The sequence below is a fragment of the Capra hircus genome, chromosome 12, assembly GCF_001704415.2.
Source record: "Capra hircus breed San Clemente chromosome 12, ASM170441v1, whole genome shotgun sequence".
Lineage (NCBI taxonomy): Eukaryota > Metazoa > Chordata > Mammalia > Artiodactyla > Bovidae > Capra > Capra hircus.
Window position 1 is genome coordinate 55,618,029 of NC_030819.1, and position 27,434 is coordinate 55,645,462.

Here is a 27,434-nt window from a genome sequence, read left to right on the forward strand (position 1 = left end):
GTCTGGTCACACCAATTCTGGTTTCGTTCTCCCAGGGGCCCCGCAGAGAGCTCCTCTGGCCTGTCCCTGTTGTCTGAGGAGGGGGCTTGGGGCAGCCTCCTGCCACGGATCACTGAATTAGTCGCTGCCCAAACGCCCAGGCAGAGAAGGGGTGGGAAGCAGAGATGGCAGGGACAGACGAGAAGGTCCCAGTTGCTTCTTTCTACAGCCCCTTTCTTCCTGGTCCTCCTCTTCCCATCCAAAAGGGGGCTAGAGCATTCCTTCCGCCCCTCTGCCCCATCACGCACACTGAGCAGGGCCTTCCCCACCGTGTTCCCCAGCACCAAAGTCTTTAGTGCCTGGCGTCATTGGAGCCCTCCTTCCCCTGGTGGCCATTTGTCCTGTCACCCCAGCTTAGGGACAGATGGACGGCTGGATGGAGCTGCCATGTGCCAAGTCAGTGACAGAGTCATTAGCACCCAGAACACCATCCCAGCACGATGTGAGGTTTGCCCAAAGAGGGGAAAGAGTCTTACCCACTGGGAGAGAGACATGGTTATTTGATCAGCTTTCTGATCCAGCCCTTCTTAGTACCCTCCCACACTGGGAAAGGTGAACTCTGCCTGCCTCTGTCCCAAACAGAGGACCCCATTCCAGTGCGTGGACAACGTTTATGAAGAAGCTTGTTATCACAAGAGGTCCCCACTAAATGTGGGAAGGCTGAAAGCACGACCCACTTAGGATGCTTGGGATAAACAAATGGATGAATGAACACATCAAGGTGCAGGACCCTCAGTGGATAAAATCTTTCTTTTTATTAGAGAGAAAAGCTTGCTCTGACATGTGTAAAACAGTAAGGAGCTTTACTCGGGACTTGTGATAGCTGTCATGACCGTCACAGGAGGGAGAAGAGACAGGGCTCGACTCCAAGTAGAGCAGAGACAGCTGGGGTTTAGCACCAATGAACCAGGGTGCTGGGGGGGTTGGGGGTGGGGGTCAGTGGATGAGAAGTTACTAAGAGGAGATGTAAGAGGCAAGGGATTCTTGCTAAACTGGCTTGGTGGGATTCTTGCTGAAGGCAGATCAGGGTGAGCAGTTGTTGAGGGTGGAGAATGAGGAATCTGATCAGATGTGGAGGGTGATAAGATACCAGGATTCTTTTAAAAAGAAATTTTTTTTTATTTGGCTGCACTGAATCTCAGTTGTGGCACTGAAGATCTTTTCTCACATGCCACAACTAAAGATCTCGAGCATCTTTCAGCGAGCAGGAGTCCTGATGTTGGGACTTCTCTGGTGGTCCAGTGGCTAAGACTCTGAGTTCCCAATGCAGGGGGCCTGGGTTCAATCCCTGGCTCAGCAGGATGGGGACAGGACCCAAGGGTGAGGCCAAGTCATCAAGTGGGCTCAGGGGAGTCCTAAAGTTTGACTAAAGTTTGGTCTTTGTCATTTTGTGTTTGTTTGCAAATTTTAATGGGAACTCATTTTTTTCCCTATATTTATTAATATATGTATATTACATTTATTAATGTACATATCCCTGAGCAACTGGGTCCAGCTGCCCAGCTTCTCCCCTGCAAGAAGATAACTCCTACAAGCCTGTCTCCTAAATAGCAGAGATTTGAGAAGTCACCGAGGCTTAGCAGCTCCTCCCTGACTGTCAACAAAGCTCAGAGCCACACGGATAGCAGACTCGCTCTCTCTGATGGGTTAGTCCCTCAACTCCAAGGGGAGGGGCTCGGGGACCATGCCTTTTGCTAATGTCTTGCCACTTGCATCTCTGTAGATTTCTCACTCCAAGGGTTTAAAGGTTTAAAACCCTGGAATCTTGAGGTTTTCATGTTCTCAGTCCACAGATATTTATTGAGGGCTTCTGATGTGCTGGGTAAGGTGGCCATCCCTGGAGATGGAATTGGAGAGGAGGCAGGTAACAATTTACATGTATACTGATTGAGTTTACAGATATGTGGATAATTGGGACTGTCACGGGTGGCCAGTGGCGAGGCTCCCTGTGCAGGGCAGACTCAGAGCTGGCTTTCATGGGACGGGAGAGAAAAGATGGCTTGTAAAGAGGAAAGGACTGAGCTGAGAACTGAAAGATCCGTTCAGTAGATGAGGACGAGAAAGGATGAGTATCGCAGGCAGCGTGCATGTTGGCCCAAGTCGTCTGTGTGGGGAGAAGCCTGGTAGGACCTTAAGCATGAAGGATGGGAGCTGAGCAGGGACAAGAACAGGTGAAGCAGGTTAATGAGTGCAGTCTTGTCCCAGAGCAGCAGGAAGCAGGCTAAGCTTTGGGGGAAAGGTATTGCCATCAGTTTTGTGTGCCCACAAAGGTTATCTTGCACAGACTGACTGAAGGATGGGCAAGAGGTTGGAGTGAATTCAAAGAGACCAGCAAAGGGTCTGATAGAGTGATGAGGCAGGAGGTAATGACATCCAGACCCCACTGGGGTAGAGGAGAAGCAGGTCAAGGTAGGAGATACTTCTGTGATGGGACACCAGTAGGACTGGGTGAAGGATTGGCTACAGGGTGTGGGAGTTCTTAGGCAGAGTGTTTAGGGAGAGCTTGGCTTCAAATTGCTTAGCTGGGTGGATGGTAGTGCTGTTTACTGAGACTGAAATGGTACCTTCCACAATCTAAGGAAGGCAGGTCCTGTCAATGGCAGTCAGCATTTAAAAATTCTCCTAGTGATATTTCCAGCTATCACTGTAGAAAGCAGAAACCCTGTTAGCCTGTTCCATGTAGAAATCGCGCTTGTAACCCCTGTGTTCTATCAGCACTATTCACAATAGCCAAGACATGGAAGCAGCCTAAATGTCTATTGGCAGATGGATGGATAAAGATGTGGTACACATATGCAGCTCAGCCATTAAAAAGAGTGAAAGAATGCCATTTGCAGTAACACAGGTGCAACTGAAGACTATCATACTAAGGAAAGTAGGTCAGGAAGAGACAAATGCCGTGTGGTATCACTCGTATGAAAGTCGCTCAGTCGTGTCCGACTCTGCAACCCCATGGGCTGTAGCCTGACAAAGTCCTCTGTCCATGGGAATCTCCAGGCAAGAATCCTGGAGTGGATTGCCATTCCCTTCTCCAGGGGATCTTCCCGACCCAGGGATTGAACCTGGGTCTCCTGCATTGCAGGCAGATTCTTTACCTTCTGAGGTGCCAGGGAAGCCCTTCACTTGTATGTGGAGTCTAAAATATGCCCAAATGAGCTTGTCTATGAAACAGAAGCAGAGTCAGGGCCGTAGAAAATAGACTGGCAGTTGCCGTGGGGGTGGGGGTTGGGTTGGGGAGGGATGGAATGGGAGGTTGCGGTTAGCAGGTGTAAGCTATTAGATATGGAATGGATAGACAACAGGTCCTACTGTACAGCAGAGAGAACTCTATTCCATATCCTATGATAAACCATAATGGAAGAGTCTTAAAAAGAGTTATACATACATGTATAACGATACATTCCGCTGTATAGCAGGAAGTACACAACATTGTAAATCAACTGCACTTCAGATTTTAAAAAAGAAAAGATTCAACAGCACATACAAGGTGATGGCACCGCTTCACCCCACGCGTCGTTTCCTGGAGCTCAGAACCGTGTCGTGCTGCCCTGCGTCATCACAGCTGCGCCACTTCGAGGACCCAGCACAGCCCCTGCCCACAGAGCCCAAGGTGCATTGTCCCCAGCTCCAGCAGTTCCACCAGCCGACGAGAAACCCCCTGTGGTTGGGAGGCAGCAAGAAGGAGAAGCCACAACTCATTTCAGGACTGCTGTCAACCTCAGCATCCCCCCGGGGTTGGCGTTCAGGGTTCCCAGGCTCCTGGGAAGTGGCTGGCCTCACTGGTGCATCTGGAAGGCTGGCCTTGTCCTCTTCTCGTTGTGTTATATGACTTCCTGTTTCGTTCTGTGGGTACAAGGAGCGCCATTTGATAAAATGCGGCACGCCGAGCTTTCTAAACAGAGGAGTCCTTTGCCATCTCCTCAAACAGAAAGGATACTCAGACTAAACTTTGTTCTCTAGGGTCCAGAGTCTGGCCTCTGTCTACACACATGGAGTTTGGATTTAAATCTTTATTTTGGTTTCATAGTTATCGAAACAGCTAAGAGCCAGATTCATTGCTTATAATCATTAAGGTCAATTCTGACTTTTCCTCTGGCAGATCATTTTGTCTTCACACTGAAAAATAATTATGCTACCTTTGCAGACACTGTGAATTGGGCTAAAAATGAAGGAAATGCTTTATGACACATTGTCCTTGAAGCACTTCTATTGAACTATCACATCTGAGTAGAATTTGAGTTTAGCTCCATTATTGTATGATTTTTGATGGGCACATTCTTGATTTTTGTCTCAATTTGAACTGAAGAGGACAGGTTCATATCTGAGGTCTGTATGTATCTTGCCTAAGGCCATTGTCTCACCCTCAGCCGTCTGTCCTAGTAGAACTTTCATCATAAAGGTCCCCCAGCATCTGGTCTGCCCACCCCTCCTTTTTCTCATAGCAGTGATGATGTATAAATTAAACTGATTAACATCTCATAGACACTGCTACATACTCAATGCCTATGTGCTCCTGGGCACAGGATTTTAATCATTTTAATCATAGTTTCATTTTACTGACAGAAAGGAGAGACCAAATGTTGTTTTGATAATAATCTTTCATTTTTTTAATAAAGAGAAACTGCTGGAAGGAGGGAAGAGTAAGGAAGAATGAGCCCCAAATTATAATATTTATAGGGAGAGGGATACATAAGCAGATCAAGAATAGCTTATGAGTCAAATCAATTGATGTGATGGGTTTGTAAGATGCATTTACATTGAATCTGAAAAGATGTTTTGAGTTGCAATAGATGTTGGCTGGAAACAGAGTTGCTGCAAACAGTGCCATGAGAAGGTGGGATCTCCTCGCTCCAAGGGCACACAGAGAATCAGGCTGAGTTTTGCCTTATTAAGAAAATCCCTAGCGGTGATGCACGGCTGGGCCGGGATTATTAATCAGAATGCCCGAGACCCGTATCTGTATCAGTCCGCTGGGCCATGCTGTCCTGCCACCTAGCAGCCCCTTCTGTGGACGCTGCTCGTTTTGCTTAAGTGGCGATTTGAAGGAGACCAGAACATAACTCTTTTTGTCAGAATTCATTAATATATTCATTATGCTGGGGGAATACTGTCATGTCATGTTTCCAAAATATGATGTCTTTCGGATCATTTTACATCTGCTGTCCTGCAAAATTCAACAGCAGACAACCGAGAAAAGGAGAAAAAAGTCTGGGTCTATCTCTCATGCTGTCGGATTGGAAGTGAAATGCTTGCCAGCCAGCCAGGACTCCTGCAATGATACAGGTTTGGAGTCTTGCTTTCCAAGCTTCATGAAACTAATGACGCTTGTTTGTGGACTAATGAACGTGTATTTCTGTGGGCTCCTGCTGGGCTGTGGGGAGGATGTCACTCGGTCACGTCCCGGGGGAGAACACTGCCAGATATGATGAAAGGCTCTTTAGAAGAACAGTCACATGATTTGCATCACCTGGGAGCTTATAATCCGAAGAAGGAAAGAGGACCACTTCTCAAAACACTAGATAATGCAAACACAGGGAACATATAATTAGTGTGTTTAATAAGTCCTGGTCTATATGTTTCAGCTCTCTGGCATCTCATCTATATAGATAAATGCTGTGTGGAAAGAAATCCCAGAGTCATAATTAGCTTAGTCTGAATAATGCCTGATATATAGGAGGCCTTCATATTTGTTTTAATCTTTAAAAATTTAAATTTATGTTTTAATCAAAATATTGTTGACTCACAATTTTATGTTTTAGGTGTATAACAGAGATTCAGTTTTATAGTTATAGAAAATGTGTAAAATATATATAATATATATGAATATATATAATGTCTATTTTTATATGAGCTTCCCCGGTGGCTCAGATGGTAAAGAATGTGCCTGCAATGTCTGAGTCTTTGTAACCCTACAGACTAGCCCGCCAGGCTCCTCTGTCCATGGGATTACCCAGGCAAGAATACTGGAGTAGGTTGCCATTCTCTTCTCCAGGGGATCTTTACAACCCAGGGATCAAATCCAGGTCTCCTGCATTGCAGGCAGATTTTGTTCCGTCCGAGCCACCAGGGAAGCCCCATATAATATATATATAATGTATGTAAATATATGTAATTATATTTATATATATATTTTTTCTTATATATATTCTGTGGGGCTCATAGCTCAGTTGGTAAAGAATCCGGCGGCAGTGCAGGAGATGCCAGTTCGATTCCTGGGTCAGGAAGATCTGCAGGAGAAGGGATAGGGTGCTGCTGCTAAGTCGCTTCAGTCATGTCCGACTCTGTGCGACCCCATAGACAGCAGCCTCCCAGGCTCCCCTGTCCCTGGGATTCTCCAGGCAAGAACACTGGAGTGGGTTGCCATTTCCTTCTCCAGTGCATGAAAGTGAAAAGTGAAAGTGAAGTTGCTACCTACTCCATTATTTTTGGACTTCCCTTGTGGCTCAGATGGTAAAGAATCTGACTCCAGTGTGGGAGACCTGGGTTCTATCCCTGGGTTGGGAAGATTCCCTGGAGAAGGAAAACGCTACCCACTCCAGTATTATGGCCTGGAGAATTCCATGGACTGTATGGACCACTGGGTCACAATGAGTCAGACACAACTGAGCGACTTTCACTTTCACTTTATATTTTCTGTATATTCTTTTTCAGATTCTTTTCCCTTATAGGTTATTAGAAAATACAGAGTTAGCTCTCTGTGCTTTTATACCATAGGTCCTTATTGGTTATCTCTTTTATGTATAGTAGGGTATGTATGTTAATTCCAACCTCCTAATTTATCCCTTACCCTAAACCTCTTTCCCCTTTGGTAACTATAACTTTGTTTTCTATGTCTGTGAGTCTTTCTGTTTTGGAAATAAGTTCATTCAATTCAGTTCAGTTCAGTTCAGTCACTCGGTTGTATCCGACTCTTTGCAACCCCATGAACCACAGCATGCCAGGCCTCCCTGTCCATCACCAACTCCCAGAGTCCACCCAAACCCATGTCCATCAAGTTGGTGATGCCATCCAACCATCTCATCCTCTGTTGTCCCCCTCTCCTCCTACCTTCAATCTTTCCCAGCATCAGGGTCTTTTCAAATGAGTCAGCTCCTCACATCAGGTGGCCAAAGTATTGAAGTTTCAGCTTCAACATCAGTCCTTCCAGTGAACACCCAGGACTGATCTCCTTTAGGACGGACTGGTTGGATCACCTTGCAGTCCAAGGGACTCTCAAGAGTCTTCTCCAACACCGCAGTTCAAAAGCATCAATTCTTTGGTGCTCAGCTTTCTTTATAGTCCAATTCTCACATCCATATATGACCACTGGAAAAACTATGACCTTTTTTTAATCTCACATATAAGTAATATCATATGATATTTGTCTTTCTCTGGCTTATTCCACCTAGTATGATCATCTCTAGGTCCATCAATCATCTGTTGAATGAATTAATGGCATGGAAAGAATTATTACAAAGTGCCGTACAATTCGGAATATACCTTTTAAAATGTAACATTAGGATTGAAGATTGTGACTGTCACACTGTGCCTGGTACAGATTCGCTTTTTAAATGAAGTTAAATTCAGGAAGGGTTGTCTGTGTAGCCACCATCATGCCTGCATGGAACACAAAGAAGGAATCCAGGTCCCCACATTCTCAGTAGGTAGTGTGGTATGGAGGGCTTGCTTGCGGCGTCTCTGGTCAAAATACTTTCTCCTAATGTGTCTGGAGAAATAGCACACGGGAGCCACATGTCTTCAGTCCCCCAAATCAAACGTTTCCAGGGAGATGCTAGGTCAGTGTCAAGGGAGTGAACTAGTTTTCCTTCTTGTTCACTCACCCTGAAGCAGCCCTCACTCAGGCCCCGGGGCAGGGGGTCAGGTGGGCAGCCTCTGTCTGGGACCTCCATCCAGTTAGGATGCCTGAGGCCAGTCACATCAAACCATGGTTTGTGTTCATTCCTGTTCTCCACGGCCATCGTGTAAAAGCCAGCCCTGCTTCTTCATGTGTGACCACTTCATCCCTTCTATGACTGTGTCTCAGGTTGAGTTTCTTGAAAGCATAGTCTGAGACAGGGATCTCAGAGTGCATGAATTATAGGGAACTCTGCTCCAAGAAAGCCCATAAGGGAATAAGGGAAATGGCAGGACTGCTGGACCACGCTGAAACTGATGAATGGCCCCAGAATCTGTGTCCCTTCAGACCTTGCAGATTCGGAGACCATGCACACGCCTGTGTGTCTCTCTGCACACGCACCCTTTTCCAGCTCAGCACGTGAGCCGTAGCATTCCGGGGACTGTCACTGCTCCTCCCACCCCATCATCACTGGGGCTTGGGGGTGATGCACTCCAGAATCTGTCCTTGGACTTCCCAGGACTACTTCTGGGACCTCCCACCTTATGTCCATCTCCCCAGCAGCAGAGCTGAGACAGAGACTGGGGTGCGTGGGATTTATCGAGGGTGTGCTTTTCAGGAAGGAACCATTAGGGAAAGAGGGCAAGAAACTGGGGGAAGCAGGTGAGCCTGGGGGGGACCTCAGTGGCGTCCAGTTTTGCCTCATCACACGGAGACTCTAGGACATCAACCACGCCCAGCATTGTCCTGTCTGGAGGTAAAGAGCTTTAGGACAGCCACATCTTCCTTTTTCTAGAATTTTCTCTGCATTTCCTTGTCAAGTAATGCTCTTAACTGTGCACGTACCAACTCTTTCTCGTGTTCTCACCCAGATCTCAAACTTCACCCTAGTCTGAGGCTGTGTCTGCCTTCTGCCCCACCTTGCCAGTCTCAGCCACCGGGAGGTCTGAAATCCCCTCATGACCACCACCCCCAGCCCCGATCATCAGAGACCTGCAGTCAGCTGCCTGTCTTTGCTACCCCGACTCCTCCCATAATTACTGTAGGTTTCACCCACAGCTGAGCTTCCCTGGGGCTCAGATGGTAAAGAGTCTGCCTGCAGTGCGGGAGACCCAGGTTCGATCCCTGGGTCAGGAACATCCCCTGCAGAAGGAAATGGCAACCCACTCTAGTATCCTTGCCTGGAAAATTCCGTAGATGGAGGAGCCTGGCAGGCTACAGTCCATGGGGTTGCAAAGAGTCAAACAGAACTGAGTGACTTCACTTTCATCCACAACTGACAACTAAACCTACAATTCTCAGACCTTCTGAATTCCAGACATTTTACTACTCCACTTCAGCTGCCCGCTCCGCAAATAGGCCCCGGGTCCGTCCTCAGCGAGAACCACTTTACACCCGGAACACTGCACTTGTCACATGTCATTCTGACAGTCTGCTGTCTTTGCCCAGCTCTCATCTCTGACTCATGCGAATCCTCTTCTTCAGCACGCAGAGACCTCCCTCCAGTTCCTTGGGCCATCCTGCTTCTTCCTCCGTGTGGGGACCCTTTTTATCTCTATTCCCTCCATGACCAGGTCCTCTTGGCTACTAAAAGGCGAGTCCCTAGACCACCAGCGTTGGCACTGCCTGGGAACTTTGGAAATGTTTAGTATCAGGCACCATCCCAGGCCCCCTGAATCAAAGTCTGTATTTTCACAAGATCCCTGGGTGATATACACGCACGTTAAACCCAAGAGTGCTTCTGCAAGCCGCTCTACCTGTGGCTTCCCTAGCTGTTGTCCTGCCAGACCCACCCAGCACAACTCTGGTCACAGGAGGACGCTGCAACTTGGACACTCCCAGTTAAGAGCTGTGGCCAGTCTGTGCCTCCAGTCATGGTTGAGCTGTAGGGGCTATTGCTTATCAACCCTTTTATTTGTTTTGTCATCTCTAGTTTCAGCAGCTTTTCAAAATGCTTACCATTTCCTTTGGCCCTGATTCAAACCCCTCCACCCCTTTATAAATTAAACTAGTTTTTGTTAATATGTGTTAGAGTGAAATATTTGCTCATGTTTTCAATCTCTTTGAGTTTATTTTCTTAATACAGATCAGCACAATGTTTTTGCAAGAAAGAAAATTTTGAAATAGATATCAGAAAGAAAAAAAGAGTAAACAGAACAGAAACCACCTGTTCGATTGTGTATTTATTATATATATATATATATATATATATATGTTCTATTACTGTACTTCTCTGTGAGTTTGGTTTGTTTTATAATTTTCAAATGAAACTTAAAGATTGTGCTGGTGCAAAGAAACATTTAAAAATTTCCCCTGATAATTTGTACACTGGCCAGCCCACGTGTCTCTCATTATGTCACTTGCCTAATCTGAAAAACTGTAAGCCAAGAATTTAAATTTGATATGACCTTGGGTCCAAATAAAAGAAAAGTGTCCCAAAAGGAATGCATTCTCAAACCAGGCCTCAAAGAATTCTTTCAGATGGAGTTCCAAAAAGAGGAGCATGCAATTAAAAAAAAAAAAATCACAAAACATGCGCACAGAAAGTCCCATGTTAGAGTCAGCAGAAACAACAAACATCAGAACCGCACAAGGACTTTCAGTGTTAAAATGATCATAAACAAAGAAGACAGGCACGACGTGCTTTAGAAGAGGGTCAGTCCAAAATATGATTCAAAGACTATTAAAAATTACCAAAGAATCGGAAAGAACTTCTCAAACTTGAACATACCCTCGTTGAAATTTATAATAAAGAGGTCAACTACAGAAGAGATAATTCATGAAACTGAAGATTTGAAGAAATTGTACAGAATGTAGCCCAGGAAGACAAAGAAATGGAAACTGTCAAAGAGGCTAAGAGACATGGTGGGTAGAATGAAATAGGCTGACATATGTAAGGAGACTCCCAGAAAGAAAGGAGAGGATTAAGGGAAAGTGAAAGTGAAAGTCACTCAGTTGCGTCTGACTCTTCGGGACTCCACGGACTGTAGTCCATGGAATTCTCCAGGCCAGAATACTGGAGTGGGTAGCCTTTCCCTTCTCCAGGGGATCTTCCCAACCCAGGGATCGAACCCAGGTCTCCCACATTGCAGGTGGATTCTTTACCAACTGAGCCACAAGGGAAATCCCAAGAATACTGGAGTGGGTAGCCTAGCCCTTCTCCAGGGGATCTTCCCAACCCAGGAATCAAACTGGGTTTCCTGCATTGCAGGCAGATACCATTCAAAATGATAATGACCATATGGGTCAAGGGAATGGAACAAACACCCCAGGGAAGTATACCCACACACCTACAGTCAATTAATCTTAGACAAAGGAGGAAAGAATATAGGGTGGAGAAAGACAGTCCCTTAAGCATGTAGTGCTGGGAAAGCTGGACAGCCAAGTCCGTCAGTGAAGTTAGAACACACCCTCACACTATGCACAAAAATAGACTCAAAATGGCTCCAGTTCAGTTCAGTTCAGTTGCTCAGTCATGTTTGACTCTTTGCGACCCCATGAATTGCAGCATGCCAGGCCTCCATGTCCATCACCAACTCCCAGAGTTCACCCAAACTCATGTCCATCGAGTCGGTGATGCCATCCAGCCATCTCATCCTCTGTCGTCCCCTTCTCCTCCTGCCCGCAAATGAGTCAGCTCTTCGCATCAGGTGGCCAAAGTATTGGAGTTTCAGCTTCAGCATCAGTCCTTCCAAAGAACACCCAGGACTGATCTCCTTTAGAATGGACTGGTTGGATCTCCTTGCAAAATGGCTTAAAGACTTAAATCTTAGACATGACACAATAAAACTCCTGAAGGGAACATAGGCAAAACATTTGGACGAGCAATAATGACTAAGAATTTTCTCAGAATTAATAAATGACATGAAACCTCAGACTTAAAAAGAATAATGAATCAGGATGAATACAAAGCAGCTCACACCCATGTACTGTGTGGCATAATTGCAGAACACAAAAAAACAAACAGCAGATTTTTATAGCAATCATAGGGGTAAAAAAATACATCTAAAAAGGAGCAACACAGACTGGGAAGTAACTCTGTAGCAACAAAGACGGAGAGAAGACAGTAGAATAAAGTTCTGGGGAGAAACAACTGTCAGTTTCTGATAGTAAATTTGTCTTCCAAAATGTGGGGAAAATAAGAACATTTTTAGACAAACAAGGTTTACAAACTCTCGTTAAAGAAACTTCCAGATGACAAAAATGAAAAAAAAAAATCTCAGAAAGATCTGATGTGAAAGAGGGAATGTTGTATCTGGAAATGGATGTGATGTAAGTGTAAGTGGTTAGCATTTATTAAGAAGGAGGGAAGAACCCCAGTAAAACAGTGGCAGAGGGCAGTAAAAAAGAAATAAGGACATGGACCTTGCCTTTGAAGATCTTATGGGTTAGTTGAGACCTTAAGGACATCTCTAAGAAACACTGAAACGATCAAGACTCTTTTTTTTTTTTTTTTGGAAAAAAGATCCTATGATATTATTATTAATACTGTGACATCTGTTCAGTAAACTGAAAAGTCCTAATATCTAATCAGAGCAGATAATCATCTCTCCTGGAATCTCTGAAATCTGGCCTTTTTCTCTTCCATGGGCTGAATGGAAGGTCATAGGATGACCCTTTGTCAACAATAGCCGGGTTTAAGGCTAAAACATCATCATTCATCATTCCTAGGAGTTAAGCACACTGTACTCCAGGAAACAGCATGCTTAGCAGTTCAGAGGTGCACCTGGTGTTTGGCAGAGTGGGCACGGGTATCCTTTTTAAAATCTCAAATCTTACACTCTTTGCTGTTCAAAAGATGTCAGCTGTCCACAGCTGCTGCTTATCTTTTTTCCCTTCTATTGTTTGTCTTCTATATATTGATTTATGAAAAATTATCTTTTAGAGATGTAAGCATTTTATCTGTCATAAGTGTTGCAAATATTTCCTTTGAGCTGTAGATTTCTTTGTACTTGGTTACGCTGTCTTTTACCACATAGAAGACTTTTGCTTTGCTGTATAGTCAAATCTGTGAGTATTCGCTTTGTCTCATGGGTTTGACTTCATACTTAGGAAGACCTTTCGTCCTCAAGATGATAATGATATTATGTATTTACCTCTGATACTTTGATAGTTTTAATTGTAATGTTTAGATCTTAAATCCATATGAAATTTGCTTTGATATGTGATTTGAGGTAGAAGGGTCACCTTTTTGCTTTTCCACATAAGTTGCCTGTTGTCTCAGCACCACTGATGGATACTACATTATTTCCCATGGACTTGAAATGCCACCTGTCTTAGATCATTGAGTTTCCAAAATGTACAGAATTCTGTGTCTGACTCCCTTTGTTCCATTGATCAACTTACCCGGGCCAGACCAAACTTATATTTACTGTAGTTTTATAATAGTGTTTATAGAAATAGAGATATCAAGCATTTCCTCATTATTATTAAAAAAATTTTTTTTCATGGATAGTCTAAGGCATTTTCTCCTTCTGTTGAATTATTACAACAACTTGTCAAATTTGGGGGGCGGGAAAGCTCATGGGATTTAAATTTTAATTGCCCCAGATTTAGAGATTAATTTGAAAAGAACTGACATCCTTACAATATGTGCTATGCTATGTCCAACTCTTTGTGACCGTGTGGACTGTAGCCTGCCAGGATTTTCTGTCCATGGGATTCTCCAGGCAAGAATACTGGAGTGGGTTGCCAGGAGATCTTCCCCCACCTAGGGATCAAACTGGTGTCTCTTAAGTCTCTTGCGTTGGCAGGCAGGTTCTTTTACCACTAGCACCACCTGGGAAGCCCCTTACAATATAGGATCATTTAGTCAAGAACAAAAAATGGTATTACCTCATTTATTCAGGAATTGAGTTTGTGTGTGTGTATGTGTGTGCATACACATGTGTTTCTGTGCAAATCCCCATGTGTGTGCTTAACTGCTGTCATGTCTGACTCTTTGCGACCTCATGGACTGTAGCCTGCCAGGCTCCTCTGTCCATGGGACTCTCTAGGCAAGAATACTGGAGTGGGTTGCCATGCCCCCCTCCAGGGGATCTTCCCAACCCAGAGATGGCTCATCTGAGCCATCAGGGAAGCCCAAGAATTCTAGAGTTGATAGTCTGTCCCTTCTCCAGGGGAGCTTCCCGACCCAGGAATCAAACTGGGGTGGCCTTTATTACAGGCAGATTCTTTACCTGCTGAGCTGTCAGGGAAGCCCAGCAGGCTTCTCTGTCCATGACTGTAGCCCTTTTTTGTATTGGTTCTGCACATTTCTGACTATTAACTTTGTGCATGGGTTTGTTCTTCTTTCAACTTCCTGCCAGCGACTACCTGTATAAGAATCACCTATGGAGAAGGAGATGGCAACCCTGGGAGAATCCCAGGGACGGAGGAGCCTGGTGGGCTGCCGTCTGTGGGGTCACACAGTCGGACACGACTGAAGCGACTTAGCAGCAGCAGCAGCATGATGTTTGAGTGCCTTTTGATTATCTCACTATACTTGGTACCCAAACTCCATCATCGTGGCCCCAACACATTTGACCATCAACTGAGACAAGAGCTTTGTCTTGTAGAGTGTCTGCTTGAACCAGCCAGAGCCTCTCTCTTAAGGGTGTTGTTTTTGAGATACAGTAATAGAATCAGCATAGGCTTCCCTGATGGCTCAGATGGTAAAAGAATCTGCTCGCAATGCAGAAGACCCAGGCTCGATCCTTGGGTCGAGAAGGTCCCCTAGAGGAGGGCATGGAAGCCCACTCCAGTATTCTTCCTGGGGAATCCCATGGGCAGAGGAGCCTGGCAGGCTACAGTCCATGGGGTTGCAAAGAGTCAGACACGACTGAGCGACTACCCCAACACACAGCAATAGAATCAGCAGAGGCAGTGGAGTCATGAGGCTGAAAAAGAGAACGTAGTGAGTAAAGCCAAAAGGCAGGTGATTTTACTTCATCCCTTTCTGGTCCTGATTGCTTCACAGAGGGAGCTACCTGAAACACCAATGACCTTGTTCTTTCCCTCTTAAAAACCTTCTAGCAGCCCTGCAGGGCCATGGGGTGAACTAAATAAAGAACAGGCTCCTCAATTTGAGAGTCTAGGCCATGATTTGGCCCCTGCCTGTGTCCCTGGCTCTTTTTCTCTCCATAGAGGTCCCATTTTAATATCGTCCTTACAGCTGCAGGAGGCTTCCACCATGGGTGGGCCATATCCCGTCAGTTGATCCAAAATGGCTTTTTACTCCAAAAGGCCAAGTAATAGAGAATTCCTTCTGCCCGGCTGCCTTCAAGATGGCTCCTCAGCTTTTTCCTGCCTTCATACTCTATATTGATTGTGGAACTAAGTGGGTTTTGATCTTTCTTTAAATCCTGACCAAGAAATCTTCAGTTGCTTTCATGTTTCCAGGAATCATTCATATTTCCAAAAACCCAGCATATATTTCAGTGAAAGAGTAAAATCGCTGGTTTTTCTGCCACTGAGGAGTAGCTTAACATTCTTGGGGAATTTGTGACCAATTAATTTCATTTGAATAATCAGCACTTATAATTATGTTAAACAGCTACAGCTTAAGCATTTTGATTTGCTTCTTAAGTAATCTTACCAGAACCTGTACAAAATTTTCAGCTTTAATATTGATAACCTGTTCTTTTAAAAAAAAATTATTTATTTATATTTGCATTAGGTCCTTGCACTGGGGCTTTCTCTAGTTTCAGCAAGTGGTCTCAGTAGTAAGCTCGCAGCTTAGTGCTCTGTGGCACGTGGAATCTTCCTGGACCAGGGATAAAGCCCATGTCTTCTGCATTGGCAGGCAGATTCTTTTCCTCTGTACCACCAAAGAAGTCCCTTAACAACCTGTTACATTCTTATTCAAATATGAGGGTTAGGACTTCTAGAAATGTTATAAACATCAAAAGGTTTTTAAATGAAAGTGTCCTGTTCAGTATGTTTCACTTGGATCATATATGGGCATGGTGTGAGGTGTAGACCTAATGTTATTTTTATCTAAATGGCTACATGGCACCATTCATTCAAAGTCTGTATGTGCCTCAAAAATTTGAGATATCAGTTTTATCATATACTAAATTTTCACGTGTCTTTAGGTCTGTTTCGGGGCTTTCTATTCTCGTCCCCTGGTCATTGGTCAGTTTATATGCCAATGCCACACTGTGTTAATTATGCAGGCTGGTAGTGTGTCTTAATGTCTGATGGATCTAGTCCACCTGCGTAGGTTTTCTTTTTTAGTATCTTCCTGAATATTCTTGCATGTTTGTTTAGCCAAATGAACTTTAGTATCAGTGTTTCCAGCTCTGTAAAATATAGACTTTTTGGTATTTTACTGGTGCTACATTAAGTTTATCAGTGAGAGCTGACATCTTTATGATGCTGAGTCATCCTTTTAAGAATATGAAATGTTTTCCATTTGTCTAAGTCTACTTTTGTGCCTTTCCAGAATAATTTTTTTTATGTTAGTTTTGCATATTTTTGGAGGTTTATGCCTACATATTTAATCTTCTTAGTTGCTTTGTAAGTTGGGGTTTCACTTCAATTATTTCTATAGTTATTGTTTATGTGTAGGAAGGATATGGACATCCATCGGTTAATTTTATATATGGCTGCTTTGCTGAATTTTTGTACTATTTGAGTCGGTTTTATCATTGACCATTTATTTTCTAGAACTTTTCCAGTTACACTATTATATCAAGTAAAGATATAGCTTTACATTTTTACCAAATCTTTTCTCTAATTAATTTATCTTTTCAAATTGTGTCAGCTAATATTGCTAACATACTATCAAATCGAAGTAGAGGTAATAGATACTCTTGCCTTGCTCCTGGTTTGACTGGAAATTCAAACCAGGAAATCTAGTATTTCCACATTAAGTAAAACAATAGCGTTAGAACAAAATTTTTTAATCATGTTTACCAGATCAAATTTACCTTGTCAATTCCTATTTTCTTGAGTGCTGTTAATAATAATTGGTATTGAATTTTTGTCAAAGACTTCATTCAGCATCAGTGGAGATAATTATCTATCAATATTGATTTCCTAGTATTGAAATGACCTTAAATTAATAGAATAAATCTCAACTGCTCATGGTGTATTATTTTCTTAGTGTGGTATTGGATTGCATTTGATGATATTTTTTTCAGTCCTTTTGTATCCATATTCTTGAGTGACGCTTGATGGTCAGCAAGTTTTTTTTTCTACTTTCTTTGGAGTCTTGTCAGATTTAGATATCAAAATACTCAGTTTGTTAAAGGAATTAGGATGTTTTCCTTTATTTTTGTATCCGTATTTTTAACTAGTTTTCTATTTACTGCTGTAACAAATCGCCACAAATTTAGTGCTTTAAAACAACACAAATTTGTTTCCTATTTGTTGTAGAAGTCAGAAGTCCAGGGTGGACCCCACTAAGGTAAGACTGAGATATCAGCAGGCTGCACTCATTTCTGGGGGTTCTAAAGGAAGCTCCTCTTCCTTCCTGTACCAGCTTCTAGAGGCCACCTGGAATACTTGCTTTATGGCCTCCTTCCATCTGCAAAGCCAGCAGTGGTGTTTCTCTGCAATTGCCTCTCCTGACCCCTCCCCCACATTTAGAGATGCCTGTGATTACCTTGGGCCCCCTGGATAATCCAGGATAATCTCCCTATTTTAAGGTCAGCTCATTCGCAACCTTAATTCCTTCTTGCTGTGCAGCATAACATAGTCAGAAGTTCTAGAGACTCTGACAGTAGACATCTCTCTGGGGAAGGAAGGCATTATTCTGCCTGCCACAGTCCTCAGTGCTTCTAGAGCAGTTTGTAGAACGCTGCAACTGTCAGATCTTTGAAGGCTTGATAGAAGACGATGGTGAAAATATCTGGGCCTGATGTTTTTGTGGGTGTGGCAATTCTTTCATAATTGTTGCTGTAACCTCTGTGGAAATTTGCTCTGTTTAAACTTTCTCCAATGGGCTCAATTTTGGTAATCTATATTGCTTTAGAATATTATCCGTATAATAAAGGATTTCAGATTTATTTGTATAGAGGCTGTTAACAATTTTTGATTATTTTTTCTGTTTTCTTCTTGTCATTTCTTATTTTATTTGTGTGTTCTCTCTTTTTCCTTGCTCAGGTTAGCTAGTGGTTTGCTATTTTGTTAACTTCTTGCAGCTAAATCTACTGGTTTCCTGTTCTCTACTTCATTAATTTCTGCTTTTGTCTCTACTTTTTCATTCCTAGTGCCTTTTCTTGGTTTGCTTTGGTCCCATTTTCCAGTTTTTTTCAGCTAGGTATAGAAGCCATTGGTTTACGTGCTTTCATTTTTCACTTATGAAAGCATTCCCTGCTATGAATTGTGCTCTCATAACTGCTTTAAATATGTCCCATATTTTGGGGATTTTTGCAGTTTTCAGTGGTTTTTAAAACTTTTTAAAATTTCAGTTTGTGGTTTCTCTTTCATCCAAGAGGTGTTTAATAGGAGGCTTTCAAAAATTTTCAATAGATGACCTTTTTGTTTTTAGTGTTGGTTAATGATTTTATTTTCATTTTATTGGTTAATAATCTCTATTTTCATTGCATTGTGATCAGAATGTTGTTTGTCTTATTTCTAATTCTTGGAACTTACTGATGTTTCTTTATGATGAGTTTTTATGAACAGTTTAAAGGCTCTTGATGAAAAGATATATTTGCTTACATTATCAAAATACAAAGTTCAGTATATATCCATAAAACCTACCTAATTGATTCTGCTCTGCTCTGCTTGTTTGTCCACTTGACCTGTCTTGAACTAAGAGTGATAAATCTGCTTCATGAAGTTGGTTACTATGTTATTCTAAGTATAGATATTCATAAGTGTTTTATCTTTACTATAAATTTGGCTTTGGGCATTAAAAAGTACCACTCTTTGTTAATTTTAGGCTTGAATTCTTATTTGTGGACTATCAAGATTGCTACTCCAGCTTTCATGGTGTTTTCATTTTCCTAGAATACCTTCATCCATCCGTTTTATGTTTTATCTTGCTGAATCATTTTGTTTTATAGATCTCATGAATATAGCGTATAGTTGGGTCTTACCTTGTAAGCTGAATTGAGGATCTTTTTCTTATCATTGGTGAAATTAGCCCACCACCCTCATTGAGACAGCTGATATGCTTGGTCTCAATTCAATCATAATGTTTTACAGTTGTATCTGTTAGGTTCTATTTGCTGTGTTTATTTTCCCAAAGCTGTTCAATCCTTGTTCAATCATTTAAAAGAATAGAATTAAGGAACATTTCATTTTTATTTTAGTGGTTGCCTTTGTACTTTCATCAGGGTCTTATCATCTGTGGAGAAAGAGAGAGAGGAAAGTGGAAAGGTGGTTGTGAGAGTCCACTTTCTCCCATGCTTGTATAGTAAAGACAACAACGGACAGTGGCCCCTTTAACATCTTGTACTTCTTCAGAGCTCTAAATCGAAAGAAGAGTCCAGGTGGATGTCAGAGCGATTCCTCTGTCTTTGACGTTATCTGTGCAGATGGACCCAAGTATTAGTGTTCTGCAGGGGTCTTCAGCCCCCAACCCCACCAATGTTAGAAGAACAGCTGTGTTGTTGCATATTAGCAGGTCTCTGTGCCCTGAAGTTCTTCAACTTTAACTGGGGTGAGTCCGCTCAATCTTTTTTTTTTTAATATTTATTTTTATTTATTTTATTTGGCTGCACTGGCTCTTAGTTGCTGCATGCTGGGTCTTCAGTCGCAACATATGGGATTTAGTTCCCTGACCAGGGATCGAACCTGGGCCCCCTGCATTGGGAGTACTGAGTGTTAGCAGCTGGACCACCAGGGAAGTCCCTGAGTCTGCTCAGTCTTTTGTGTATTTCTTCAACATGTCCTGGTACTTCCTGTGAGTCTGGTGCTGCACTAAGTGATAAGGCTCTCATGGAGCTGGTAACCTTGTTTGGGAAGATAGGTCAGAGAATTGTTTCATTGCCAGGGTGAGAAGGGCTACAAGGGAGGAGTAGAGGTTTCTGGGAGAACTTAGCCTGGTTGAAGCGCTGGGGGCTTGTCTTAGCAAAAGTAAGAAGCCATATGCTGAGATCAGTAGCACATCCCTCCCATTGCTGCAGTGACCCTGGTCTGCTCTTGGTGAGGCTGCTGCTTCACCACGGTATAGTAAGAAGGGTTTGAGCACTGCAGCAGACACCTATGCTGAGTCGCGTCAGTCGTGTCCGACTCTGTGCCTCCCCATAGACCGCAGCCCACCGGGCTCCCCCGTCCCTGGGATTCTCCAGGCAAGAACACTGGAGTGGGTTGCCATTTCCTTCTCCAGTGCATGAAAGTGAAAGTGAAGTCGCTCAGTCATGTCTGACTCTTAGCGATCCCGTGGACTGCAGCCTACCAGGCTCCTCCGTCCATGGGAGTTTCCAGGCAAGAGTACTGGAGTGGGGTGCCACTGCCTTCTCCCTGTTTATCTAGCTAGTAAAGATCATGTTGAATTTCATTCCTCTTACAAGAATAGTCAGCTCTTCTGAATATAATGCAGAAACCCAATAAGGACCTCGCTCCTGCAGTCATCCTAGTCACTGACTTAAATAGAAAAAAAAAAAAAAATAGAGGTACTGTCAAAGACTAACAGATGAAAAACAAAAAAGGTTGTCATACCTAAGTAGCAGCCTTCCTACTCTGCTATTACAGAAAGGTGACATTTTTATAGTTCTCTTTTGACAAGCACCTAAAAACAGAATAGCATATATGTCATTTGTTTCTTTTATTATATAGACCCTTAATATTCTAGATCCTGGTTATTACATCAGAGGTGTTTCAGAGCATCTATTGTCTGTATGCAAATAATCCTAACCATCAACTATTTCCAGTTTAAAGAATTCTGGTTTGTATTTTCCCTTTCCAGCCTGTTCTCACCACATTGAAATTTCTAGATGGATTCTATTTGGTAAAAACTACGCATATTTTCCTGGCGGCTCCGTTTATAAAATCCAGCTCAGGAGCTCACATTTTCGATGCATGGAAAAAGGAGGAGCAGGGACAGTGGAAGCAAAATAAACAGATGGTTGCCTTGACGATCTGTAAGAGGCTCTTTCATGATTGTTTTTCATGGTTTTCTTTTGAAATACACAGTGAGATAGACATACAGTTTTTATCTCGTTGACTTCCTGCCAGAGGCCCCATGGCTGAGAAAACACCTCTGCCAAGAAGCCACCATCACTGAGTCCACTCTGGCAAGGTCCTTCCCACATCACTTGAGGAGATGGTCATGGGGCCCTTGTCCCAAGGCTGGTGGCTGGTGCCGTGGGTGTGGACGAGAGTGAGGCTCAGCAAGGAGGCATGGTATTTGCGGGAAGACAAATGTAAACATTGATGATTGCATGGAACAGAATGTCATGAAATCACAGAGGAGAAAATTCACTCCAGCAGGAGGGTCAGGCAGAGGAGATGAAGTGGTGGGACTGGGCAGGTGGGTTTGAGCACTGGGAGCCTTGGATCTGACAGATGGTTGGGGTGAGGGGTGGGTAAGGAGTTCCAAGTTCAAGGAAGACAGAGAAACAGGAATGATAAAGTTGAATATGTTAACAATGACTTAGCCTTTGGTCTCTACTATGTCAATTTAAAGTTATTTGTATGTAAGTTTGTGAATGTTCCTTGAAAAAAAATTAAGTACAGTAGAGGCTTTTGATCCAAGTTCTGAAAATGTGGGGCAACTTCATAAATGTGTTTGAATTTCCTTTTATATTTTTGTATACCCACATGCCTTATCTAGATTATAAAACAAATGAAATCTTGGGCTTCCCTCATGCCTCAGTGGGTAAAGAATCCACCTGCAGTGCAGAAGACACAGGAGACATGGGTTCTATCCCTGCGTAGGGAAGATCACCTGGAGAAGGGCATGGCAACCCACTCCGGTATTCTGGCCTGCAAAAATCCGATGGACAGAGGAGCCTGACAAGCTATAGTCCATGGGGTTGCAAAGAGTCAGACACGACTGAGCACACACATACCCACATCCCTTATCCAGATTATAACACAAACTTCTAATTGTGTAAGCCTTACAGAGAAAAGCCTAGTGGTAAAGACATGGCTTTGGAGTCAGATCTGCGTTCAAGACCCTGCTTCGTCATTTCGCAGCCTTAGGTACACTTGACCGGATGTACAGTCTCTGAGCGTCATTTTCTCATCTGCAAAATGAAGACAATAGTGGGGCTTGTTTCACATTGCCTTCACATTGCCCTGTTACATGAGCTCTTCGCATGCAAGCACGGTGCCTGGCATCTGCTAATGATCAGTTAATGTTCGTCATTAGTTACTGCTGTAAAACATTGAGTGTTTGTGAGGTTTTCTCTAAAGAGGTATCTCAGTAGACCTTTCTGTAACCTTTCTAAATGTTTGTTCCTTACTCCTGTGGCAAAAATCCCAGGGATAAAAACCATCTCAAGCTTTTTTATATTTTAAAAAAACGATAGGATCTACAATTTTAATTTTACGTATTTATTTTTGGCTGTGCTGGGTCTTTGTTGCTGTCTGGGCTCTTTCTCTTTGATGAGCGGGGCCCACTCTCTAGCTATGGCCCTCGGGCTTCTTACTGGGGTGGCTTCTCTTGTTGTGGAGCACGGGCTCTGGGGTGTGTAGGCTCAGTAGCTGTGGCCCCCGGGCTCTAGAGCACAGATTCAGTAGTTGTGGTACAGGCTTAGTTGCTCTGAGGCACGTGGGATCTTCACAGATCAGGGATCGAACCCGAGTCTCCAGCATTGGCAGATGGATTCTTTACCACTGAGCCACCAAGAATGTCCTCAAACTTTTTTAAATATTAGTAATCAAAGTGTCCCAGATTTCTGCGACATCAGCCTGCGAGGTCACAGCTTCCTGCTGTGCCACATTACGGTAGTCTAACCCCTCATTCTGTATGCCTTCAAGAAATTCAACCTCTTTTTCAGATATCCATGCACTAGGGGAACTCTAGAAAATTCTTATGTCAGCCTTCGGCTTGGCCATGCTGTATAGTCCAGTTTATCTCTTCCAAAGTGAGTTTCACTGAGCATTTTTTCACATATAAAGGCCCCAAGAGAAGGAGTTGTCACTGTGTCATCCTGTCCTAGGACCCCGTCCTAGGACCCCAACACCAGATTGTGACGTGTAATTCCCATCCCGAGCTAGAAGGAACCAGGGCGCCTGAGGGGAGGGATGGCCGGTCCCAGGTCTGTAGCAGGAAATCGCTAAGATTTTTAGATGAGCCTAGGAGAAGGCAATGGCACCCCACTCCAGTACTCTTGCCTGGGAAATCCCATGGGTGGAGGAACCTGGTAGGCTGCAGTCCATGGGGTCACTAAGAGTCGGACACGACTGAGCGACTTCCCCTTCTCTTTTCCCTTTCATGCACTGGAGAAGGAAATGGCAACCCACTCCAGTGTTCTTGCCTGGAGAATCCCAGGGACGGGGGAGCCTGGTGGGCTGCTATCTATGGGGTCACACAGAGTTGGACACGACTGAAGTGACGTAGCAGCAGCAGCAGGACACAGAACTGTGTCAGAAAGCAAAGAAGGGGGACAAGTGAGTTGTGTCCAAAGGACACAGGGGCCAATAAGAAGGTGCTCCCATTGGTCAGAGATGAGCATCAACTGAGCATCTAAAAAGGATACTCGATTAAAACACATTGTGTATGTTAACATAAAAATAGGAGTTTATCATGATGCTTTGAAAAAGTGAGAGAAAGCAAATAACCTCATTGGGTACCATTAGGACCCCAAGTCTTCATTCAGAAAATTGGCACTTTTGTGAGCATTTATCCAGTCTTTGCTGGATAACCTGTATTGCTGGGAATTGAAATCATCCTGGTTGATGAAAAAAAAATCTTCTCTTATAGAAAAATTCTAGCTAATAAATATAAAAGGGTGGTTGAATCACAACATCATGTTGTAACGCCCAGTGAAATCACTGATTCCAGTAATAATCAGTAACAAATGGGACTGTCAGATGAGCCAGTGATGGGACACTTGGTGATGGAGGAGATGAAGCCGTCACGTCTATACTGTAGCGTCACCAAAGGTGGAACTCCCTGTGTGCTTCCCGATGGGATACAGGATGATGCCCACGAGGTCACGTCTGAGGTTTTGTTGCCCGGAATCTCACTCAGTCTCACAAACTAAATTTTATTGACAGGGTTGTAGGAACAAAGAAAATGACATTGCAAGGAAGCACACTGGCAACTCCAGAATGTGGGACAGCCTATGAGCCGAGCAACCCAGTTTCTGAACAAATCGATGGCAGCGTGGGGTCGGGGGAGAAAGGAAGGGGAGGGGAAGGCAGGGCTGTCAGTACCAGAGGCGAAGAGATTTAACGCCGAATACAACATGCAGACCTAGTTTGAGCCTGATTCAAGAAAACCAGCTGTAAAAGAACTTTCCTCCAGAAACCAGGAAAATGTTGTAGGAGACTCGGCATTGGATGACAAAGAAATATTGTCCATTTTGTTCGGGATTTTAACAGCATTGTGGTTTGTAAAAATGCTCAGAATTTTCAGCGATGCATACTGAAGTATGTAGGGCTTGGCTTTAAAGTTCCTTAACCAAAAAGAAAGAAAGGAAAGGGACAAGTGAAAATAAAGTTTTAAATTTTGATACATTTTGACTGAATCTGGGTGACAGATACATAAAAACATTTTAAAAAGGGATCGATAAACCAGTGTGCCAAAATCTTGGTAACTGTTGAACCTGGAAATGGATAGAGGAAAGTTCTTTGTTTTTATCCCTCTGTTTTTGAATATGTTTACAAATTTTTTTAACTTCTAAAAAAATAAACATGGTGTAACTCTAGGACACTGGTACGTTTCTCAAAAGCTGGGTTATTTGCTCTGAGACCTCATCACATGTGCCATTTGAGCAAAGCCAGTCCCCGGCCCCTTGGCATCCTCTGTGCGCCAAGAAGAGAAGCTGAATCCATCTTTCTTTGGGGCAGCCTCCCCTCTCTTCCTTGTCTTCTATGGGCACTGCTGGAGTAAGCACCCTCAGACCTCACACAAGAATAAGCCATCATTTTCTAGGACAGTGCGATCTAAATCCTCATCTAGATGGAAACCATTTCCTCGAGTGCAGAAAGACAATTCTGCCTGAAGAAAGCCTTCTGCACGTGGCTGTGGAGAGACAGTCGGCTTCTCGGAACCTCCTTGTCCTGCTTCTCTGCCCACAATAGAGGCTTTGCTCTGTCTTCACTTGATCAGACACCAATTGTGCAAGGACTGGCTACACCTGGGGGAATGCAGGCCACCACTTTTCTTATTTTTAATTGTGGTAAAATGCACATGACAGTTACCATTTTAATCTTTTAAGCGTACGGTTTAGCGGCATTTGGTACCGTCACATTATGGTATAACCGATCTCTAGAACTCTTTCCATCTCGGAAAACTGATACTCTGTCCCCATTCCCCCCTCCCCCGGCCCCTGGCAACCACCATTCTACTTTTTATCTCTATGAATTTGACAACTCTGGCTACCTCGTATAAGTGGAATCATACAGCATCTGCCTTTTTTGACTGACTTCTTTCACTCTGTCCATGGGATTCTCCAGGCAAGAATACTGAAGTGGGTTGCCATGCCCTTCTCCAGGGGATCTTCCCAACCCAGGGATTGAACACGTGTCTCTTATATCTGGAGAAGGCGATGGCACCCCACTCCAGTACTCTTGCCTGAAAAATCCCATGGACAGAGGACCCTGGTAGGCTGCGGTCCATGGGGTCATGAAGAGTCGGACATGACTGACCGACTTCCCTTTCACTTTTCACTTTCATGCATTGGAGAAGGAAATGGCAACCCACACCAGTGTTCTTGCCTGGAGAATCCCAGAGACGGGGGAGCCTGGTGGGCTGCTGTCTATGGGGTCACACAGAGTCGGACACGACTGAAGTGACTTAGCAGCAGCCCTTATGTCTCCTGCATTTGCAGGCAGGTTCTTTACCACTAGCGCCACGTGGGAAGCCCAGGCCTGTGTGAGAGGGCAGCAGCTCTGTACCTCCTGACGTCACAGAGCCAGGCAGTGGTCACTGCCTTCTCCTGATACACTTTGTCTGAAAACAATCAAGGGAATAGTTGCTGGCAAGATGGTGAACAGTGGAAATTCCATCCCTCACTCCTATTCCATTCCCCAAGCACCAACTGCTGTTGGATGAATGGCATTTTTTCCAGTGGCTTTATTGTACTTCATTGTAGACATATATTGTACAAATGCATATGTGTGTATAGTTTTGCTTTGCAGTTTATAAAAGTATTATCTCATGCAGCAGTGTGTCACAGTTCCATACGATGGCTAGGTGCTGGATATCCTCTGCATATACTCTTGTATATTTGTTGTTGTTCAGTCACTTGGTTGTGTCTGACTCTTTGCAACCCCTTGAACTGCAGCATGCCAGGCTGCTCTCTCTTTTACTGTCTTCCAGAGTTTGGTCAAACTCATGTCCATTGAGTCAGTGAAGCTATCTAACCATCTTATCCTCTGCTGCGGCCTTCTCCTTCGGCCTTCAGTCTTTCTCAGCATCAGGGTCTTTTCCACTGAGTCAGCTCTTTTCATCAGGTGGTCAAAGTGTTGGAGCTTCAGCATCAGTCCTTCCAGTGAATATTCAGGGTTGCTTTCCTTTAAGATCGACAGGTTTGATCTCCTTGCTGACCAAGGGACTCTCAGGCGTCTGCTCCAACTTATATATGTGTGTGTCATTGTTGAATAGAAGGCAATCTGTCCGGTCAAAGTGTATATACATTTAAAATCTTAATATAAACAGCCAAAAGAATTACGTCAGTTTACTGTTAGTGTTAAAGATTTGAACTTATTCTTTCAAGTTTAGGGCAAACATTCTTGTCTGTTATTTAATCACTGGATATCCTTGATCTCTCTACAAGCAAATCTAAATAGCCTGTGCTACTTAGTTAAAATCTTCTTGGAAAATCTCAAGTTAGTAAAATTATCTAATTTTAACTGTTTTCTGCTTCCTGTCTTAAGCAGATTTGATGGGCAAAAATGTAATTGTATATTTCTGCAGATGGTAAATTTCAGGATTGGTCCTTTGAGGTATCAGGAAGTCTAAAGTTAATTTTATAAATATATGAATCTCTTACTTTAAGGATTACACAAACATATTTTTAAAATATCATGTCTCTTTTGAAATAAAAAAAAAAAATACTTCACTTCCATCCCCTTCCCTTTTTGATTTTCAGCTGCTTGAAAAATTGTGGATTGCCCTTGCAGATTGCCCAGAAAGAGCAAGTCCTCTAAGACTTTTATGCTGATATGCCCAGGAAATGTGTCTGCACCACACCCCAATTTTAATTACTTAAGCCACTTGAACAGTTTGTGACTGTCAGCCCAGACAAGTGATTTCACAATTATATTTCAAATATAAAGATTTCCTCCAATGAGGCAGAAACTGTTCTTGGCACACACATTTGAAAGGGAGCGATGGGGTGGTTCCTGGCCAGGCAACAATGCCCTGAGAGGAGGGTTGCAGGGAGGAAAGGCCATCTATATCGCGTTGAAAAATATTTTTAATTCTCAGGGAACACAGAAAGCCAGTATTGGAGCAGAGCCGCGTCTCTGCCAGCCCTCTGCGCCGTCCTCAGCCGGAGCATCCCTG

At 43.6% G+C, this 27,434-nt stretch overlaps 1 protein-coding gene across 2 annotated transcripts in view; it reads left to right on the plus strand.

Moving 5' to 3' along the window:
* Positions 1 to 27,434, plus strand: part of MTUS2 (microtubule associated tumor suppressor candidate 2) — a 384,721-nt gene that overhangs the window by 292,219 nt on the left and 65,068 nt on the right. The gene's annotated exons all lie outside the window — the stretch shown is intronic.